The sequence below is a fragment of the Zonotrichia albicollis genome, chromosome 7 (assembly GCF_047830755.1).
Source record: "Zonotrichia albicollis isolate bZonAlb1 chromosome 7, bZonAlb1.hap1, whole genome shotgun sequence".
In the NCBI taxonomy this organism is placed as follows: Eukaryota; Metazoa; Chordata; class Aves; order Passeriformes; family Passerellidae; genus Zonotrichia; species Zonotrichia albicollis.
This window is the reverse complement of record NC_133825.1, coordinates 7,610,548-7,625,870: the sequence shown is the minus strand read 5'-3', so window position 1 is coordinate 7,625,870 and position 15,323 is coordinate 7,610,548.

The window sequence follows — 15,323 nt, the reverse complement described above, 5'->3', positions numbered from 1 at the left end:
CCAGCGCACGTTACAACCTCCGGGCCGGGGAGCAAGGTGGGGCTGGGGGCGCTGGTCTCTCAGACCAAGAGGGAACGGCTCTCGACAGCACCTGCCCATGGACATTCCCCGCACACAATAAAATCATCTCCAAGTTTAGCTAGTAAGCTAGTAAGGTATAAACCATTAATTGCCTGGAAATCTGGCACTAGTCTCTGAGTTCCATTAGGTTTCTTTATTGCTGATCTAGCAGTATTAAATTTTGACTGCCATTCTTCCAATAGTCCTGATGTCAAGGATTTTACTGATTGTTGGCTCTATTCCTTTCCTAGCTTCTAATCTTCAAGGGTATTGCTTTCTGACTACTGGCCCAACTCTTGTCTGTAGCTCAATTTTCATAGGGTCTGTTTGTTTTGATTTTCCTGGGCTATCAGATACTATCCCATACTCTTGGGTACACCTGATTCAATACTTGCTCTAACTAGTTCTTCTTGTTTGTTGGTCTGGTGTCAATTGTCAGTCCTACTGCTAAAACCGCTCCTTTGTCTTCAGGTACCTTCCATTGAAGTTTTCTTTTTCTAAACGGAACTGTTGCTTCTAAATTTTCAAGCAAATCTCTGCATAGGACAGATTTGGGTGAGTTTGGTAAAGAAAGAAACTGATGTATTCCCATTTTCTTCTTGATTTTACATCAAAGTGGTTTCAGGAAGAATGCATTTTCTGGCTGCCCTATAGTTGCTCCTATTGCTTGAAGATAGTTTTCACTTTTGGGTATCAGTGCTTGATTCAAGAGTGAAAATGTCTCTCCACTATTTCTTAAAATTTCAACTTCTTCATCATTCTTTAGCTGTATTTTAAACAGTGGCCTGCTAGGGTAAGAATTGCCAGTCTCGGTCATTTCTTATCATCTAGAGTGGCTGCAAGAGTTTGGTGTACTTTGTCGGCTAACTCTGGGCACTGGCCCTATTTCCAGTGTCCTGATTTCTTGCAAGATGCACACTGATTTGCGTCCAGCTTGGTCTGTGGCTGCTTTGAACCTCCTCTGCCTCTGCTATTTTCGCCCCTGCCTCTGCTTCAACCACACCTACATCCGTCCTCTCCCTGGTGCTGATCCAGAGCTGCCACCATCGCTGCAGGGAGCTGTTTTTCTTTTTCTCTGTCGTGATTATCATACACTTTCCATGCTTTTCTCATCCATGCCTTTTAGTGTCTCTTTACAGGCTCTTTCAGCTTCTGAAATTACTGCCTGACATTTGGGCTAGATTGCCCTGACATCAGGGAATCTCACTGCTGCTTTCCCATGTCCCACCACGGATCCAGGGCTGTGCCTTCATGTTCAGCTGCTCAGAGCCTGTCCACAAAGTCAGTGGGTGACTCGTGCTGTCTCTGTGTAACGTTATCTATTACTGACCATGTTATTGCTTTTGGAACGGCATTTTTTAATTCCAGTGTGATTATGTGTTGGTATCTGGTTAACACTGAACAGCTGCCTGCATCATTTGCGTGCCTCAAAGGGCTTACAATAGGACACTGCTGGTCCACTGTACCTTGTAAGGCTCCACTAGCCATTTGTCCCTGCACACGTGCTCTGGCTACCTTGATCACCAACTCTTTGCTGGTTTGTTTAGCTCTGTCAACATGAAATCAGTATCACCTCACTCTGGCTCTTGACTCTTGACTATGAACTCCAATCTTTTTGCTACTTTGCTTGGGTTTTCTCTATCCATTTTACCTTTTTTCCACCAACTCTTCAGGTCGCTATTAGAAAAGCAGATGTTCACCCACATGGCTTCTCCTGGGGGACTCAAGACTTGCCTTAAGGGGGTGACTAAAGGAAAAGCTTTCTTGGTTTTATTTCTTGTGTTGCTTGTCACTGGGGATCTCTGAAACTGTCCCCTCAACTGGATTATTCATCTCATCCTCACTGCCATTTGGCTTTCATTCAGGGGGCAGAGTGGTTGCCTGAGGGGGAGTGTACCCGAGCTGGCCTGGGCTAACTCGGCTGTAAGTCTTGGACACCTAGAACACAATCTTCCTGGTGCATTTGAGCCAATTTCAAACATATCTGCCCTATGCTGAATGCTGAATGACATCTCTTTCTTTTCTGCCTCTTATCTCTTTCCAAAGCTAGGACTAAAGGTCCTGTGGGGCCAAATCAAAGCCACATTCTTTCTGACACTCAGGTTTATTCTTCAGGTTGAAAAAGATGTCTGCATATATCACAGGATCTCATTTTTCTTCTTGTCTTAAAAATAACATCAACTGTAACAATGGATCATAAAGTTCCATTGGGGGTCACATTTCACCACTTTCTAATTGATACCAAGCCTACTATTGGGTAGGAGTATTTAATCAGATTATATTTCCTTGAAAAATTACCCTCCGGGATTCCTGCCAATCTTTCTCATCTGCTAAATTACATTCTAGTTACTCTTTTTAATACCATCTTTACTTCTTGTGTTATTTATTCTTCATGCTATCTAAATTTCCCAACTTATCAGGATGTATTAGTACTTCTCTTTTCCTTCTCTTTATCCCCTGTAGACTACACTTAACACACACAGGCCGACTCTGAATCACCCAGCACCAATATTTTTTTATAGTCTTAAAAAGCAATGAGAACAAAAGGATTCCATGTGTGGTAAATAGGTGTGATTCGTGCTGAAATATTGAAACTGTAATCAATATTGATACAGCAATTAATAATTGCAAATAATAAAACATTTAAAAGTTGTAATGCCAAAAAAGAAAGAGATAGGAGGGCTTGCATGCCCCCTCCCTGCAGATGCTGAAGAACAGGAGGAAAAAGAAAGAGATAACAGTTACTAAAATTTAACAAAAAGAAAGGACAATCTGGTTGGGTCCCAGGAAAATGCCAGCTCTAAGAGATAAGAGATTTATTACTTTGATGCTTAAATGCAGTAATGTGTTAGTTTTGGCTTTCATTGTACTGGCTTGACGCACATGTGTAACCCAAAGGTGAATTAAAGGACACAGATGATGAAGAGAGGCCTTCATCAGTGACGACTCCCAAAGACTTTTGTGACCACCAAAACGAGTGGTGGCGTATGCACAGTAAAGGTGGTGATGAGGGCGGAGGTAGAAGTGTGATGAATCGAAAATGGGAGGAGATGCCATTGACACACGGCATATAAGGGGGGAATCTTCACTTGACAAACTCGTACGTGAGGTGGCAAGGGTCCAAGAGCCCTGCACTCCATACCTCACGGTTATCTTTTGCTTATGTGCTATTATTGGAACCAAATTATCCCTTATTTTTAGTCCAATTATATTGTTAGTATTTCAAGTGCATCCAATTTTATATATTTTCTTAACTTTTCAATTAAAATTGCTGCTACCTCTAATATTGTTTGGTTTTTGATGATGGGATAATTGGGCAAACATAACAATATGGAAAAACAGGTCTGGGAGCCTCCCTCATGGCTGCTTACCACACAGCCCATCTTTGAGACGGGTGCTTCACCTTTTATACCTCTGGGGGGGTTGCATCAGCCAATCCTGGCCCCTCCCAAAGGCTGTCACTCAACTCTTCTGTGCCGTTTATTGGTGGAGATTGCTTTCCTGCAACTTGATTGGTGGGTCAGGTGTTCTCATGCTGTGCCCTCCAGCAGCAACAAGGTTTTTCATTCTCAGCTGCCCTGTAGGAGGGGCACACGTACACGCCTTCCTTTCACCTGTCCTAAATAACCCAGGCTGTCTGGTGGCAACAATACAGAGGATGGGGAAAGGGGACTGTGAGGAGAACAGAGGGCATCTAAACAATAAACTACAATAACATAACTATACATCAATAAAGCTTCTCTTAATATTCACACAGTATTCATTCCTTAATTGTTAGAGCCATTATCTCATTATTCATCTATAACAATTTTTATTTTTATTTTTACATTTTCCTAATGTTATTCCTACTCCCCTATCTTTACCTGAGAGCCCCTTAATTCCAAAATTTTAATAATTCAGAGGGAAGGGGTTTATATTTTCCATTCCCAGAGAAGCTCCTTCCTTCCTTAATAGACATCTGTCTTTCAAACCAAGACAGAGCCCCAAAAATCCCACAAAGATCTGCACAGCAACATGACCGGGTCCCTCCTTCCTGAGCCAAACAGGGCAGAGCTGAACAAACAAAACCATTTCTCCTGGTTTAACGAAAAAGTTGCGTTTTGGGTCCCATAAGAGGGACAGTGATGCTGTGCCCCCTGGTACTGGGGGAGGGAATGAGGAGCTCCTGGGGGTACTGGGAGCACTGTAACGGAGAGCTCTGGGAGCCCCACATGAGACCCCACACTCGTGGCCACCTCTCCATGGCACGGTGAGCATCCACGGGAGCTGGGGGGAGGACACACAGAGGGAGGTGCCCTCAGGCAGGGATCTCCAGTGCTCCCTGTGCCCCCAGTGTCACAGCATGTTCTCGTAGATGTCACTGGAGTCCTGCTGTTGCCCATGGGGTCCTGGCAGCTCTGCATTGGTCACCTGGGGGTTGTGGCACAGGGGGGCACTGCAAGAGACACCGGGTGGAGGAACCTGGATGGGAGGTGACACCCCTAGGGTGACATGTCCCTGTCCCCCCACCTGTACTCACCCCCTGCCTTCTTGTTTCGCAGGACCTGGCTGTACAGCACCTCCCCTGCCTCTGGAGGGGCCGAGGGCCCTGGGGTGCCACTGCAAGGATAAGGGGGTGTCTGTGGGGGTGTGGGGGGTCGTAATGAACATAAAATGGGGGTTCAGGCCTGGACCCCCCCCTCACCTTTCCTGCTGTTTCCTGAGGGCTGCAAAGGAAAGGGGGGAGGGGTGACTGTGGAGTCCTCAGGGCCCCTGAACACCCTTGAGACCTCTGACTGCCCCCAGGAGCCTCGTGCATCCCTGAAGCCCCTAATGAGCCTTGAATCACCCACTGAATCCACTGACCCCCCAAACTCCTCCAAACCCCTGACAGAGCCCCCAATGTCCCTGCACTGCCTTGCAGGACCTCCCCAAATCCCCTAGGACCCCCAGGTGAGATCAATAGGGATTCAGCTTCACCCAGGTCAGGAGCTGTTGGTGCCACCTTCTGGACATCAAACTCTGTGGGGTATTCACCCCAATCCCTGGGACTCCCATTCCCCTTCATTGTCACCCACCCAGGTGGTGCCACCAGTGCCAGCCTCCAATGACAGCCAGGAGCAGAACCAGGAACAGGAGGGACCTGCAGACCTCTGCGGCCACTGCTGGGGACAGAGAGGGACACAGTGGGGTCACCCAGAACCCCAGGGGGTTCTGCACCCCCCATGTGACCCTGTGTGACCCTACCTGTGCCTTGTTCCTGTGTTGTCACCTCCAAGGCCAGCTCTGAACTGAGTAACTGGTGCCCGCCCTGTCCCAGCTGGTTGGTGACCATGCACTGGTAGGTGCCTGAATGTCCCACATCGACAGCACTGTGGAGGGGACCCCGGGCCACCTCCTGCCCATTGTTCAGCCAGGTGAAGGTGGCAGGGGCTGAGCCCACCTGAACCGAGCAGTGCAGGGTCACGGTGTCTCCTGAGCGCACCAGGTGTGACAGGGGACTGAGGGTGATGGTGGCATTGGTCACAGGCACTGTGGGGACACAGACACGGCTGGCACCTGGTGAGGTGGATGGGGGTGCCATGGGTGGGGTCACTCCCAGCCTGAGGGTCCCACTCACAAAGGACAGTGACATTCAGGGGGACACTCAGCCATGCTGTCTCCGCACTGGTAGTGGCCGCTGCCCTTGTCCCCAATGTGGTACAGCTCCAGGCTGGGCCAGTGACAAGTGGTGCTGACAGGGACACCCCCGAGGGCAGAACCCCTGCGGGAGGGGGAGACACCAGGGGACATTGAGGGACTTGGGGGAAGGTCAGGAAGGGGCAGGGAGAGACCTGTGAGGGAAAGGAGGTGCAGAGCTGGGGTGGGGCTTAGATAGGTACCCCAAGGAAGGATGGGGGGTTTAATGAGGGGAAACATGGAGAGGTAGATGGGAGGACTCCACTGCGGTATGGAGACCCGGGGAGGGTATGGTGGGACTTGGGGACTGCGGGGAAACAGCAGAGAGGGGTGGGGTTGACTCAGAGATGGGTGAATGGACCCAGTGAGGGATGGGGGGAATGGGGCAGTAATGGAGGTACCCAGGCAGGGGACCCAAGCAGGCTGTGGGGGCTCCCCATGCCCATCTCTGCACTCACTGCGCACCGTGACACGGAGCAGGGCACTGCTCTTCTGCACAGCCCCACCCTCGGAGCGCACCTGGCAGCTGTATTCCCTGAGTGGGAGACCCCCATGGTGGGCACCAACAGCTGTGGGGACCCCTGTGGGCCCCCCACCACCTGCCCACCCCGGTAGAACACGTTCAGGAGGGGAGCTTGGGGCCACAGGGGGCTGGGGGTGCTGAGGCAGCTGAGAGTCAGGGGGGACCCCTCGGTGGGCTCGGAGGGACCGTCCAGCACTGGCACTGTGAAAAGCTCTGGAAAGGAGAGGGGAGGGAGATTTGTGAGCCCGAGTCACTAGGGAGGGGCTGTGGGGGGGTTGGAGTGGCAGTTGTGGAGTGCTCACCATGCACTGTCACTGTCACTGATTCCGACTTCTCCCATGCCCATGATACCCTGGATTTCACCATGCTCCCACAGCTGTAGCGGCCGCTGTGTTGCAGGTGCAGAGGGGACAGGAACAGCTCGGTCGCATCAAGGAGCTCCTGCAGTTTCTTCTCCTCATGGTAAAAGGACACTGAGCTGACTGGGTTGTCCCGCCAGCGCTGGCAGTGCAGTGTCACCGTGTCCCCCTCCAGCAGCGCCTGTGCCGGCACCTGCAGCACCAATGGGGCTGTGGGACACGGGGGTCCTGTTATAACAACGGGACCTGGCTGGTCCCAATGCCATCACAACCCCCATATTGGCTCACATGCAGCACACCAAGGATCCCCAAATCCACAAACAGGGTCTGCCAGCACTGGGATGCTCTGGGATGTCCCCAGAGCAGGGGACAGGCTCTGGTCACACAGGAAGTGACCCATGGAGCAGAGCCCACCCAGAGCCCCGGGGTCACTGCTTGTGTCAGGATGGGGACACCCAAAACCCCCTCACCATCTAAGACTCTCACAGGAGGGCTGAGCCCACTGCTGGGTCTCTCACATGTGTAGGTGCCACTCTTGGTGACAGTGAGGTTGTTGTGTCCCTCCTGCCTCCAGCGCTGCCCATCCTTGTACCAGGTGGTGGCACCGGCAGTCCCCAAGCCCTAGCGGGTCAGTGTCACCCGGTCCCACAGCGCCACTGGCCTCCAGGGGGGCTCCACCAGGAGCTGGGTGGTCTGGGCACCTGTGGGTGACAGGGGACACCAGCCTGCCAGGGCCAGCGTGGGGCTGGGGACAGCGGGATTGGGCCATGGCATCCCCCGAAGACTCACCAGCGAGGCTGAGGGTCTGGGCTGGAAGGGAGAAGAGACAGGGCTCAGTGAGTGTGGCACCATGGGGACAGTTGTGCACAGGGGAATGGGTCATAGGGGCTGCCCCTGAACTGTCCTCCTGGGGAAATTGGTGTGGCACAGATGTCTTGATGGAGACACTGTGCTAGGACAGGTCTCCCCCGCCAGCCCCATGGCCTCTGTCTCCATGGCCCATCCACACTGTGCTTGTCTTCTCCCTGTCCCTGCATCCCTGCATCCCTGTGTCCCTGTCCCCACAGCTGCCCCAGCCCCAGGATGCCTCTCCCCACATTCCTATTCCTCCAGCCCTGTTCACCCTCTCCTGTCCCCACGGCCACCCCATGACCCCGGTCACTTCATGCATGCTCTGGCTCTTCTGGCATTGGGAACCTCAGGGAACCCTGCAGCTCCCCTGTGTCCCCTCCTCATCACTCTCTGCCTCACCAGTGCCCATCCCTGAGGTACTACCAGTCTGGCCCGTGCCCAGGGCACTCACCTCAAAGGAGCAGCGCCACCTTCCCAGCCATCCCAGTGTCCCCAGCCATGTGCACTGGCTGTCACTCGCTGCTGTGGCCACCGCTCCCCTGGCTGGCGGCTCTTTGGATGAAGGGGAAGGAAGCGAGGTCACGTCTGTCCCCACATGTAGGTGGCACCTGATGGGGGCAGGGTGGCCACAAGCTGGGCACAGGCTGGGGACAAGGCTGTCTCTGGGTCAGTGGGCATTGGTTTTCCCAGGAGCAGGGAGGCTCAGGGGGTTTGGGGAGCCAGGGATGGGTGTCCAGGGGAATGGGGAGTCCAGTGAATGGGGGTCCAGGGAATGGGTCCATGGGGAATTGGGGTGGTGAGGAGGGGGAGTCACGGGGGAGGGGGGTGCCATGGGAATGGGGGTCCCCAGGGCTGGGGAGACTCAGGGCTGGGAGTCCCAGGCAAGCCTGGGCTACAGGGATTTGGTGTCATGGTTTTGGTTTGCTAATTTTAGATATTTCAGATAATGTAATAATTAGTGTGGTGGGGTTAGTGTTGGTTAATTATGAGTGCATTTATCCAAATGTATTTATTTATTTTTTGTTTTGAGATGAGACTAGGAGAAAGGTAAAATACATTTAAAACAGTATACAAGACAATTTTTTAATTGTAATAAATTGTAATAGTAATAAATCCCTCATCTGGAGATTTTTGTTCCAGGGATGGGGTGCAGGGTGAATGGGGGGACCTGGGAGAATTAAGGTCCCGGGGGAATGGGGATTTCAGGGGATGGAATGAATGGGAGAGGGTTCCTTGGGAATGGGGTCCTTGGCCATGGAGATCCTGGGTGATGGCAGCCCTGGGATGGGGGTCCCAGGGAAGGGGAGACAGAAGGAATGGGGGTCCCATGGTAGCTTCCCAGGGGAATGATTTTGCCAGGGATGGACAGTGACGGGATGGGCATGTGGGTCACAGCTCCTTCCCTGGCTGCCTCAGATTTTGGGGTGACCCAGGGGCTTGCGCTGCCTGCTGGGTTGTCCATGATTTGGGGGGGCAACAAGAGGGGATTCAGAGGTGCTCTGGGTCTGTGCCACCCCAACCCCCAGGGGCATTTTCCGTTCTTCATTTCCATTTCCTTCCTTTGATACCTTGTCACAGTGGTCACAAGAGTTGCAGGATGAAGAGAGAGACGAGAATGTTGACCTCATGTTCAGAAGGCTTGATTTATTATGTTATGATATATATATTACATTATAACTATACTAAAAAGAAATAAGAGAGAAAGTTCTCAGAAGGCTAGCTGAGCTAAGAATAGAAAAGAACGTATAACAAAGGAGGTCTCTTCGACTCTGTCCCAGAGAGAACTCGGTCCTTGATTGGCCATTAACTATACACATCCAACATGGGCCAGTCACAGGTGCACCTGTTGCATTCCACAGCAGCAAATAACCATGGTTTACATTCTTTTTCTGGGGCACTCAGCTTCCCAGGAGGAAAAATCCTAAAGAAAGGATTTTTATGAAAAGATGTTAGTGACAATACCTCAAATTCCCAACCTCCCAGTTCATGCATTGATGATCCTGGGGAGCTCCTGAGCAGGGAACGGGTTGGGGGAAGCCCAGGATGGGGGAAGCAGGGGTGAGGGGTCTGCAGGGAGGGCTGGGGAGGCTGTGGGAGGTGGGGGTGTCCAGCTGTGCCCCCCCAACACTTTCTCTCTCCTGCACAGAAGGAAGAGGCTGTTTGTGCTGAGTGTCACGGGGGAGAGCAGATTCTGTCCTGGGAGAGCACATGCAGGGGGCTCCTGTCTGTCCTGAGGGCCTCCTGTCCCATGGGGGACAAATGCTGGACAAGGGGCTCCTGTCCTGGGGGATGGCAGCTCCTGGTGTTTCCAGGCTTCTCCAGTCTTCTTATCCCCTGCAGGATCTGAGCCACCAAGAGCAGCTGGGGAATGGAGCCCTGGTCAGGAAGGAGCTCCCAAACTCCTGCTCTTTGAAGCCAGTGGCCATCCAAGGGTGGGGCCCAGCCATGACCCAGCCCCACTGCACAGGGATGGCCATTGCCCAGCCCTGCTCTGCCCAGCCCCAGGTGGCAGCCAGCACCTGAGGGTCCCCCCTGCCCTCTTGGCTTTGATTCTGGCAGGTTTAGAGCTGCTGCAGAGGTGAGAATTCTGTGGGTGGAAAAAGGCCTACCTGTGGTTTGCTCAGCCCTGCAAGAAGCACAAAACCCAAAGGGAGCCCAAGCAGTGGCCCTGTGAGGGCCTTTGATGGTTTTCAGAGCAGGGCTGGCTGGAAACCACCCTGCAGAGGCAGTTGAGAGGGAGCCAGTCCAGAAATGCAATTGATTGCTTTGTCCCTCTCACCAAGTATTGTAAATACATATTGCATTACTGGATTTTCACAAATGTTAAAATGGAACTTATATATGTAATGTTAAAGTAACTTTGTTACAAAGATATAGTTTTTATGTCTGATGTTAATTAAGCTTTGTGAAATAGCTGATATAAGGATGCTTGTGTTAAAATGCCTGCTTGGATGGGATAACATCTGATGAAGACAGGATGAGGACACCTGCTACAGATATGCCAACTATCAGCACTCACCGCCTGAAGACAGTGTGGACCAAGGCCCAGAAATGAAGATGATTATAAGAAACAGCTAAAAGCACAACCAAGGAATAATGCTCTAAATAGGCAGATCCAAGTAGGAGCCCAGCTAAACAATTCTTGGAATGTAAATTAGCTTGGGGAAAAGTTTTCTAAGCATAAGTGTCTATGAATATGCAACAGGCTGATCTAAGGGAAAAGGTATCCAAGAGGTATCCCCAAAGAGAAGTGTGCTCTTGGCTAAGTGCCAAGATGCACCCACCCATAACAAACTTTGCTCTATGGTCCTTGTCTCCTATTGTCCTTTATTAAATGTCTAAAATTTTCACAGGAGAGAGAACGTGGTTTTCACATGCTGCAAAGATGAGAATTCAGTGGGGGAAAAAGGCCTGCCTGTGGTTTCCTCAGCCCTGCATGAAGCACAAATCCCAAAAGGAGCCCAAGCAGTGTCACTGAGAGGGCCTTTGATGGTTTTCAGAGCAGGACTGACTGGAAACTCCCCCTAAAAAAGCAGCTGTGAGGGAACAAGTCCAGAAATGCAGCAATTGATCACTTTGTCCTTCTAGGTAAGGGACTGGGAGAGACCCAAAAATCCTGCAAAGACAAGAATCATACGCCCAAGAATCTGACCAGGACCCTCCTCCTCCTTCCTGTCTCAAACCTGCAGCCCTTTAGAACATCCCAGAAAGTATTTTTGGGTTCTGGCTCAGTTGTGAGACAAGAGAGAAAAGGATGGAAATATCGAGCAGGGGGTTTACCCTGCAGCTGTGGTGGGGCTGTGGGCAGGGATCCTGTCTGGATTCCACGTGGCCCCAAAGCTGCTCCTTCCCTGCTCTCCTCACCTGCACAGGGAACAGGGAAAAGACAGGGCTCTGCCTCACACCTGTCCCGCCCCTTCCAGGGTACCCCTCCACTTCCTGGAGCTGTGGGGGCCTTACCCTGGCAACGCTCGGTCCCGACACATCGCAACAGTGGCTTCGGACACGCTGCCACAGTGAGTTCGGACACCCCGTGACCGTCCCGGCACTCGCAGCGCGATGGCACCTGGGCCCCTCTCAGTGCTCCAGGACCACCATTGCGGTCCCTCCTTTCCACAGACCCCACCGCAGGGTCTCTGCCCCCCCCGTCCCGGGGTCTCCCCTCCGCCGTTTCGCTCCCTCCACGCTCGGGGCTCCCCAGTGGGGTCCCGGTCCCTCCATCCCGGCCCCTCCCACCCGCTGTCCCCTGGTCCCTCCGGCCGCGCCCCCCGACAGCCCCGGGGCCGGCACTGGCAGAGGCTGCCGAGCTCCTGCAGGATGAGATGTTCCTAGGGCAGCGCCGGCTGAGCGGGGCCCGGCTCCCTCACGCCGTCCTTGCCCGCAGCACTCGGGCTCCAGCAGCCCTGGGTGGTTCCTTCAGGATTTGCCGACTGCTCCCGGAGCGCTGCCCTTTGTTGGGAACGAGCCCAGGAGCACCGGAATCACCCTGGGACCTCCTGTGCCCGAGCCCTGAGGAGTCTGGGAGCCGATGGGTGTCACTGCTGTGTCCCAAAATGTCGGAGGAGCAGGAATGGCAAGTGGTGCCCCAACATGTCCCTGCCCCGTGGGCCTCACCTGAACACCCAGCGGAATTCCCGGCATTCCGGCTCCACCTGCATGGCCAGGTGCTGCTCCTGTGGGCCACCTTATCCAGCCACTCCCGCCTCAGCCGCTGCTCCAGCTCGGCCTTCCTGGCCGACCAGTGGGAAGCAGTGGCCACATGGCACAGGTACAGAATCATCCCCAGCAGCCGCAAAAACCTTCCGGGCAGCCTAAAAAGCTCCTTGTGGGCAGAGCTGGCAGCATCTGACTTGCAAATTGTATCCAGTGCTTCCTTGTGTAGCCCAAAATCCCCAGGAGAGACAGCGGAGCCCTGTGTTTGTGAACAGGGATGCTTTAGGAGCACTGCTGAACTTTAGGACCCTGGCTTAATTACAATGCCTCCTTAAGGGTCTGCAGCACCCAGAGCAGAACAGGGGCATTGGCCCAATCAGCTCCAATTGTGCCCCATTTTGCCGTCTCAAGGCACTGCTCCCATCCCAGGCTGTCCTTGTGCTCCAGCCCCCTGCTGGCCGGGAATGCTCCCTGAAGCGCCCCCTGCTGGCTGCAGTTGTAACTGCACTGGTTTTGTATTGTTTATTCTGTTCTTTTTTTATAAATTTCCTCATAAAAAATGTTTATTTCTTTTTCCTACACCTTTGCATGGATGCAGCATCATTTTTGAAATAAAAATGCTTTTAGCGATTGGTCTTCTTATTGTAGCAAAGTTTCCACTTTCCTTGGCAGATATTTCTCCCTATACCAAGATACTTAAAAACTCCTGGGTTTCAGCATGGATAGGGAAGACACTCCCTAAGGACACATGCTCAGGGACTTGGCCACCCCATGCTCTGCCTTTTAAGCTAGTTGGGCCACCAAAGGCCCTCTCCCCAGCTGGCACTTCTGGTCACCCAGCCACTCAGGAGCTGGCTTTGGCAGAGCGTCACACTGTCCCCAGTGTACAAGGGCTGACAGACTGATGGACAGACGGGGCCCTGTCTCAGCAAAAGCAAGGCCTGACCCACCCCTGCCACTCACAGCTGTTTCAAAATGTCTCCAGACATCAAACTTTTCCTGTTGCTGACTCCCCCACCCTATGCCATGGCCTGATCCTGACTGCCCTGGAAAAGGGGAAGCTCTGGAATCCCCACAGGGCCTTTGGACATCATTGTGTGGGCAACAGGGCAATGGAGGGGTTCGGGACAGGGAACACAAGAATCCAGAGTCTCTTGAAGACCGCCTTGGCCATCAGAACAAGGAAGGTCCAGGGCCCTGTCCTCAACAAACAAACCCTGGAAACTCCCCAGCAGGTTTCCTCTACCTTCCTAGGATTCCTCCTTCCAACCCTTGGGACTCTGAACTTTGTTGCTGTTGCTTTTGGTTGTATTCTGTCTGGTTGCTGTTTCAGGAAATTGTTCTTCTCTCAGCCCTTTGGGATATTTGTGCCTCCATAGGAAGGGAGAGGGGCAGTTTTTAGTGGCAGCACACACACACGGGTGGGTGCCTATGGGTGGGGACCCCCAGTGCCCCCCAGTTCCCCCAGTGTCACAGCACATTCCTGTAGATGCCACCGGGTTCCCATGGTCGACTGTGGGATCCCCACAGCCCCACGTAGGTCTCCTGGGGATCCTGGGGGACAATGACATTGGGGGGCCCTGCAAAAAACACCAGTTGTAGGGACCAAGGTGGGGGTTGACACATGTGAGTGACATGTCACTGTCACCCCCATCACTGTACTCATGCCGTGCCTGTTCGCTGCTCACAACGTGGGTGTATGGAACCTTCCCCTCCTCTGGGGGGGAGGCGTTGGATCTGGGGGAGCCCTATGGGAATAAAGACAATGTGTGGAAGGAGCTGGAGAGTTGTGGGGTGGGGTAATAGGGGACGCATGGCTGGAGAGCCCCACTCACCTTTCTTGTTGCTTCTTGGCAGCTGCAAATAAAAGAGAGGAGGGGTGACTGTGGGGTCCCCGGGCCCTGACCCCACTCAGGAACCCTGTACCCCCCTGGGACCCTCATTTTCTCTCAGGATCCCCAAGCATGCCTGAAGCCCCTCAGAATTCATGAACCTGTCCAGTTCCCCCAGGCCGACTTAGCCTCAAGAACCCAAAGCCCAGCAGGAACAGAGACCCTCCAAAAGCCCCCAGGGCCCCTGAAAGAAACCCCAACATCCCTGCAGGACACTCCAGCACCTCCCCAAAACCTGCAGGACCCCTGGGCAAGGTCACAATTCTGGGGCTGTGGGTGCTGCCCTATTTCTCCCCAACTCTGGGGGCCTCTACAACTCTCTGAGACCCCCATCCCCTCATTGTCACCCACCCACATGGTGCCACCAGTGCCAGCCCACAATGACAGCCACGAGCAGAAGCAGGAACAGAAGGGACCCACCGACCCTTGCAGCCACTGCAAGAAACAGAGGGAGACACATCAGGATCACCCATCACCCCAGGTTTCCTGCATTCCCCGGTGACCCTGTGTGACCCCACCTGTGTCTCTGTGTCCCCATGTGTGGTAGTGTGTTGTTAAGTTTCTTGTGTTATTCCCCCAATTTATGTATTGTTCTCCCCTATTATGTGTAAAATGGGTTCGTTCTCCCAGTTTTTCCCGCCAGTGCTAGCCTGTCAGCTAAGTTGCTATAGTAACCGCTATTCATAGTTGCCGATATGTAATTGCTCCTCCCCTGGTTTCCCTTATAAGTGAAAGTTGTTTCCTCCCTGTCCAGTCAATCACTCCCTTCCTCCTCCCAGGTTTCGAGAACCTTCTCCTCTCTGGAGATGGTGGTTGGCTGGGGTCCCAGGACACCTCCTTTACCTTTTGATTATTGGTCTCCATGGAGTGTCAGTTCTGTGAAGTTCATCCCCTCACCTTTCCCGATTGGCTCCGCCTGTACCCACCCCCCTCCTTTATAATCCTGTTTTCACCCCCTATGAAAAAAACTTTTTCCCGGGTGGTTTCCCAGTGTTTAGATCCGGCATCATCTTCAATAAACCGATGTTTAACCCCCGGGAAATGGTCAGCTCCGTTCCTCTCCTATACCAGCGGTGTGAGCCAGTCCGCAGCCAGCACAGCCCGAGGCCATCAGACGCCGAAGGGTGCTGGCCAAGAATTGCAGAGGGGCGTCGGCCTTTTGCCCTCAGCTAGTCGGACTCTAAACTTCGGGCCACATATGTTCTCCTCTGCACCCATGTTGTCACCATCAGTGCCAGCTCAGGGCTGAGTGCCCGGAACACACGGTGCCCATCCTGTCCCAGTTGGTTGGTGGCCACGCACTGGTAGGTGCCTGAATGTCCAACA